Source organism: Felis catus, chromosome F1 (genome assembly GCF_018350175.1).
Source record: "Felis catus isolate Fca126 chromosome F1, F.catus_Fca126_mat1.0, whole genome shotgun sequence".
NCBI lineage: Eukaryota > Metazoa > Chordata > Mammalia > Carnivora > Felidae > Felis > Felis catus.
The window spans coordinates 5734034-5741561 of NC_058384.1; the positions used below are offsets into that span (position 1 = coordinate 5734034).

Genomic DNA, 7528 nt, shown 5'->3' on the forward strand with positions numbered 1-7528 from the left:
GGCTCTCTGCTGACAACTCTCAGAGCTTGGTGCCTGCTTTGGATTCTATGTCTCCCTCTCTCTCTGCTCCTTCCCAACTCTCACTCTGTCTCTGTCTCTCTCAAAAATAAAAAAAATTAAAAAAATTAAAAATAAATAAAACTCGGATTTTGCATTACTACTTGCTAATCATTAACATGAAAGCATATTGCCATTCTCTCTAAATTCCAAATCAAACCAAATGTCAGCAATGCCAACCCAAGGTCTGCATTTCTTGAAAACAAAATCACAGCTTCCTCTGAGGCGCCTCAGAAAACACAATTGAAATGATAAGTAGTTTGGTTACACTTACTCATTTCGGACACATCCTTATTCTTCCATATTCACTTTCTTCCCTGTCTGGGTTTGAGTCTTGGTGAGTTTTCCAGTATAATATTCCGGAAGCCGTCAGTACCATTGATTCTAAATAGAACCCCCAGAAGCAAAAAGAAACATGTATCCCAGGTATACTGGTTTCCTATTGCTGCCATAAAGTTAAGTTAGCATAAACTCCATGCTTTAAAACAATGTAAATTTGTTGTCTTATGGTTCTGGAGCACTGAGGTCAGACCTGGGTCTTACTGGGCTAACATCATAATGTCCACAGTGTTTTCTGTTCCTTTCCAGAGACTCTAGCAGACAGTCCATTTCCTTGCCTTTTCCAGTTTCCTTGACTTGAGACCCTCCTTCTCTATTTTCAAAGCCATCAATGGCAAGTAATGTCCTTCTCATACCCCATTACTCTGACCTACTTCCATAGCCACATCTACCTCTGACTCTTCTGCCTTCCTCTCCACAGTGAGAACTCCTGTGGTCACATTAGGCCACCCAGATAATCCAGACTAATCTCCCCATCTCAAAATCCTTAATTTAGTCATATCTGCAAAGTCTTTTTTTGCCATGGAAGGTAACATATTCACAGTTTCGGGGATTAGGATGTGGGCGTCTTGGGGGGGACATTAGCACAACAGTGTCTAAAAATAGTATTCCAATGTTCAATCCTGAAAGATTGTGTTTTATAAATTTCAAGAAGCAAATGAATTTCCTAGGTCTGCACCCACTGAACTATCCTATAAGCAGACAATGGCAGCCAACAGCAGGGACATCTGCCTCCTTTGCAGTGAACTTCCCTCTGATAAGAAGATGACTAGGGAATGTGCAGTCCACGAAATGGCACATTCTAGAGAGGGGCCATGCTTCCACATGGTTGTTAGTGTTGCTGTTTTTAAGATTCCACCCCAGTATCAAGCATTAGTCCTTCCTATAAGTGTTACTGTTATCTTGCGAAATTTTTATTTTTAAAAATATTTGTTCCAAAAGGAAGAAATACATGTCTTAAATTTGTCACATATGAAAGAAATAGGGAGGACAGCCAAGAGTTCCTTCCATTTGGCATTGTTCTAGTCCCTCTCCCCAAGAGGCAGGCGTATCATGGATCCATATTTTGGAGATTATATTAACCATTTTGTCCCAATAGTTATTAATTATGGACTTGAGCAGGCCACACACTACCCAAGCATGCCCTTTTTCTACTAACACTTACAATGTGGTTTCATATGCAGATTCATAAGTGTTCTTATTTGCATGATACATAATTGGTATTTTAGAAAACTGGAACGGTTTCATGACTCTGACAGTGTGGTATATGCTCTGTAATTTAGTATATATGTGAAAGTCATTCAATTGTGATCAGATTAGGAAAAGTAGATGAAAATGGAACAGCTACAATTACAAAGGGCATATGTTTGACCAGCCAAAAGTTTCTGTCAAATATAGATTCCGTATGTGAATGTAATATCCTGCAAAGACTACCTGGGATTCCAAATGTGAAATGAGATGAAACAGTGTCCATTTGGGCTTCTCAGATAGAAATCAGGGCAAACGTGAGTAAAGGAAGATTTATTTCCTTGCTGGGCAAATGGCACAGGTTCCCTTTTGATGGCCAAGTGTTTCCAACACAGTTTGAGTGAGTCCTGGTGTTACAGACTCCACCCTTGATCATAAACATACTTAAAGTTACACTAAGGATACACGTGAGACATGTGCAGTCCACATTTTTATTTCTATAAAAGTATCTTGGACAAACGAGAAGGAAAGACAAAGTGGTGGGGGTTTTTTTTCAAAGCCTACAGGTGGTTTCAGTTACTCAATATGTTTGTCTAATTGCTCACATGTTACCTACACAATATTGAGAGCAGATAATTCTGCAAAGTTTCTTCATCAGCTTCTGAATGCTGCCTGCACCCTCGTTAGCATAAATCCCCCTTTTCTGCCTGCAAAAGCTGAAATATGCCGTGTTCTTGTCTTACCCTTTGCCATCCAGTCTTAAGAAGCTGGATCTGACAGGCATAGCGTTAAAAAAGGGGGGGGGGGCAGGGGACTACCACCAGCTGTTGCTAATAAAACAACTCCAGTCCCTGCATTGGTCGCTTCCTCCTCTAACTTCATATCCCCGCGGTGTTGGCAGTAATTGGGAGGGGGGTTACTGGGGCATTCCTCTCTCAAGGGAGACAATAAGAATATTAATATTAATGCAATGGCTGCTCCTTCAGATGGGAACGGATAAGATGAAATGATTTAGAGAAGGCTTGATCAATCATTCCATTTCTTGGCAAGAAAATGATGCCTTTTGCATTAAGAAAGAACATCTGGGTAGAATCACAGTGGTTAAAAGAATTGGGTGGTTGGCAACCAAAAATTCACTTCCTTGATAGAGTTTAGATTTTTCCTCCCTCTGGGACTTCTGGCCCTGCTGGGGGCAAAAGCAAAAGTTTGAAAGGCTTACTTGAAAATATGTGCTTACATGTCAGCACTCTTTCTGTGACCTTGCTGCCTACTGATTTATTAGCAGGGTCTAAGAAGGCATCTGGGGTGGCCAGTCAACGTGTCTGATTCTGAAGAAAGGGTGGCCACGCTGGGAGCATTTCTGACTCTGTGACCCCACATCTGGCCCACGAAGCTCCTTCTGCTCCCATGGCGGCTTGAGAAGTGTCTGCAAACCAAGACCTTTTTGGAGCAAACGTGGACAGATAGCCAAACCTTTCAAAGTCTGGGAGAGTCAAGAGGTTGCTGCTTGCTTGTGACCAGGGCATCAGCAAGGCTGTGGCACGAAAGGACCTTGCACATGGCAGATAGACACAGGTTTCCTAAGACATTAAATATTTCAAGGTCTCGCTACTGAAAGCACAAGTGGAGCCTTGTGTGGGAGACAAAGATGTGTGGCCTCAGGGAGGGGGTGGGGACACTCTGCTCCTTTTACTGTTCTCTCTCTGAATAGTGATGACCCAGCATGGAGACATTCGTGACCTGCATCCCCTCTGCCAGATGCTCGACAGCCATTAGTTAACTAGAGAAGCAGCCGTTCCCAGTGACACGCCAGCCAGGCGTCCACACTCCCGGCTTTAGGAGTCAGAGTGGGGGTACAGAGAAAGGTGGGGCTCATCAGGGCACAATCAGCACGGGAAACAAATATGGAGGATTACAGGAAGGCAAAGGCACCGACCCAAGTCAAAATACAGAGGAGGTAGGTATTCAAAGAGACCTCATCTGAGTTTTAAAGATCACAGTCATATCCTAAGAGACATACCACATCTTCCCAAAGAGCATTCACTCACACAGAACTCACCACTGTCCCGAATCTTTGAGTGTATTTGCCATACCTTAATTATACAACCCCCTAAAGCACCCTTTGCTACCTGTAACGCGAGGCTTATCCCAGATCGATCCTCTCAGATGCCTGCAGAGCCACCCGGGAATCGCGGTATCAGTTATGATTGTTCCTAACCCCCCCTCCCCTTTGTCTTATTCTTTACCTTTTTAGTGTTATTTTTTGACACTGGGTGCTTGCAAAGTATTTAAAACATCACTAATGTCATCAAGGAGCACTTTCATGGGCATATTTGCACACAATGTGACATGCCTTATTACTTAAAAGGAAGTTTCTTGTTTTCTTCATTAGAACTATAAGCTCCATGATGTCACCGAGTCCCCAGTGCCTGGAACCATATCTGGCATATAGGTGCTTGATAAATACTTACCGGCTATATGGAGAATGAATGAATGAATGAATGAATGAATATAAATCTATTCTCCACCTTCTCAGAGCACAGAGCCCAAGAAAGTATTACACATGTGACTAAAAGCAGAAACCTAATGTATAACCAGGCAATAAAATACCAAGTTCCATCTCATAAGGTGATCCATCATCTTTGTTCTGTTTTGGGGCCACAAGCAGGTGAGATGCTTCAAAGCCCTTCATGGAAACATGCATCCATACACGTGGTTTCTAAAGAAACACTATTCTACTCTTTAGTACATTATGTTATTGCTATGGAAACAGCGATATTTTAAAGAAGAACACTGGAACTTTCCAAATACAGTATTTATTCTTCTTGTACTAGCAAATAATGTGTTTCGCCTAAGAACTTGTTAGGTGGCCTGCAGCTAAATATAAAGGGACAGATTCTCATCATGTGTAAGTCTAGGGGAAAATGTGGACCACTGGCTTTTCAAGATACATTTTAAAATAAACTCAGCACAAAACCCTAGACATAATTGGGGCTTTCAATGAAACACTTAATATGTTAGATTTGTTTTTTAGTTAGAAAAACTATTTATATTTGAGCCGCAGAAAAACCCTCTGAAGGATGACAAGCTGTCATTGTCTTGGGATTTTCAGAGGACCAACCTCACTCAACCTTACTTTTGTTTATGACTATCAGTACCTCTGTAGTGCTCAGCTGGCTAATATGGCCTTAGCTTTCCAGGACTGGCATCACATCTTAACTAAAAGGTTATGAGAGAAAGCATAAACCCAGTGTGGGCTCTAATAGCACAAGAGAAAAGGAACCAAACAGGATCTGAGGAGTGTTATCAAAGGATCACTTAAGTCTAGCACACATGTGGAAGTACCGATTGATAATATCCACTTGTACAATTTTGCCTTCCTTACTGATCCATTTTTTAAAGCAAAACCAGATGGACTCATTTTTAAAACCTCTCTTCCTGCTGATAAAAAAAAATGAAAGCAATTTTTTAACAGGTATGATTCCAGCATTCTAGTGACCATAATTTCTACCTTGTATTATGTGCAAAATTGGTAGTGTGGTAGCATTTTCTTTTAGTTCAGGTAAGTTATCCATGTGCAAAGGTGGAACACACACACACCCCCTTCTTTCCTGGTGATGGAAAGAACATAAACTTGTGCTCTACCATTGCTACCTGGGAGCTGTTTGCCCTGGAGCAAATTCCTACCTCCCTCAGCCTCACACAGTCCCCCACTTGCAGGGTCACCTAAATGAGAACACACAGAAAGATCCTAAAACAGCTCTCAGTAAACATTAATCTCTTCTCTTCCCTGATAATAAAGAATAACCATTACATTTCTCTTTATTGTTTTCAGCCCACTAAAGTGCAAATGTCTCTAAAGCTTCCAGGAGTTGAAAGATATTAGAATCATGTTTCCATGGACATAGTTCACTTAAAGCAAACAGTTCTCCCTTCAGTAATTTAGTTCAGACAAAACATAAACACTTACCCAACAAAATATATTGCTCACGTTATTCCAATTTGTACTTATGTGTCATCTTCTGTGTAAGAGCTCAAAGGGCACTACAAATAAAAAAATGCTTGCGATCTAGAAAGATATAGGTAAATTTATGTTGGATTGCTAAGGTGAACTGATAATAACAAATTAAGTCATCTGCACAAGATTTTGATACTATTTTGGTGACCTACCTGAGCAAATACAAAGCTTCGATATTCTGCCTATACTTTATGAATGACAGGCACTGCCAAGCACCCACCACTCCCTTCCTCTGGGCCCTCACTGCTGTTTTGCTGTTTCACCTAGGTCCTCACACACATCCTTCAGCATGACACCCCAAGCAGCCACCAACAAGCAGGCGGAGATAGTTTATCAGTTTAAATCCATCTGCCTTCCTTGAGTCAGATTATTTTCCAAGTTCTCTACATTGGGCCTGGGTGGCTCAGTCGGTGAAGCATCCGACTTCGGCTCAGGTCATAATCCCGCAGTTCATGAGTTCAAGCCCCACGTCAGGCTCTGTGCTGGCAGCTCAGAGCCTGGAGCCTGCTTTGGATTCTGTGTCTCCTCCTCTTTTTCTGCCCCCCTCTCTCTCTCTCCCAAAAATAAACAAACATTAAAAAAAAAAAGAATAGGTTCTCATAAAGAACCACAGAGCTTTTTTTTTTTTGCATACTTCCTTCTCATTATTTTTTGATGCCATTAAAATATATCTGTGAAAACTTATTTATTTGTCAGTTTTATCATTGGCCCTGGCACAATGAAATTCTCAATGCATTAATCTTCAGGAACAGAAAATTTTCTGAAAATCCTCTCCCCTTCCTACTCAAAGAAAAGAAGATTCATCCACTGCTCCAAGACCCCCTTCCAACCCAGCGCTGACTCCACCTTTTTACTTACCGTGTTTCGCCACTGATCTCATCTCCTTCTGCTTGCTGCATGACTTGGCCCCCTTGTGCTTCCTCTGTCTGCCTCCTTTTCTTGGATCTTCCCCTGCTCAGACTTTTAGAAGAGATCACCATCCTGTCTGGCTCCACTGCAGGTGCATGATGCCCAATTTCAACCGGGCCCTCAAGACTGCTCAGCAACAAGAGCTTCTAAATCTTCATCAACGTTCTCAGTCTCCATGCCCTGGCTCCTTTGACTCAACAGATGCCAACCTGTCATAGAGAACACAGATGCCATTAGGGATGGGCTCCCCAGACCCCGTGAGCGCTGTCTGAGCCTCTGCATACATTCAAGCTTGGCTTGGCCTTACCTTCTCTCTGCACAATGCCCATCCCTCCCCTTGGCCCCATGCCCCTCACCTGATCCAGGACTCTCTGCCATTGTTTGCCTACCACTCCCTCAACACGCCTTTAAAATCTTTTCTTGGACAAATTCCTCCACGCCTACACACTAGGTCAAGAGTATTCTTCACCGCAAATAAATAAGCAAAAAAGCAAGCACCACAAAGCACGTTCTCTTACCTGGAGCCTGATACTTGAGCTTCATTCCACCTCTGAGTGCTTTCTCTCATGCTTCCTCTGCCTGGGGTAAAATCCTACCTCTTTCTGTGCATCCAAATCCTGCCCACTCCTTAGACCCAAACCAAGTGTATTTCTGTCCCGACATCCACACTTGCAAAGAGTCAATGGCCTGCGTGAATTGCCTAGGAGCCTCTGCCTCTCTCACCCGCAACACCTCTGTTTTTGTCTGTGTGTCACAATCTCGAGCACCTCTGCTCTCAAAGCTACTGGAGGTTCAGTAAGGCCAGAATGTGTATCTCATTTATCTTGTATTCCCCAAAGTGCCCAACACGTGCTGCATACTTAGTCACCACCATTTTAGACAGATTAGGAGTCTTTAGCCACATGCCCTAAATCACAAAGCTTGCAAATGCCAAAGTTGCCATGGATTTGAGTGTTCTTTCAATTTCTTGTGTGAGTCCTATAGTCTTAAATATTTTACTGCAGTGGGGTCACAATC

At 42.5% G+C, this 7528-nt stretch overlaps 1 long non-coding RNA gene across 1 annotated transcript; it reads right to left on the reverse strand.

Moving 5' to 3' along the window:
• Positions 1-341: 341 nt before the first annotated feature.
• LOC123382693 lies at positions 342-6941 on the reverse strand. The gene is made up of 3 exons (XR_006591406.1): positions 6461-6941; positions 5555-5653; positions 342-441 (listed from the first exon to the last, which is right to left on the reverse strand). It is a non-coding gene; the product is annotated as an uncharacterized LOC123382693 (long non-coding RNA).
• Between the last annotated feature and the right edge of the window lie 587 nt (positions 6942-7528).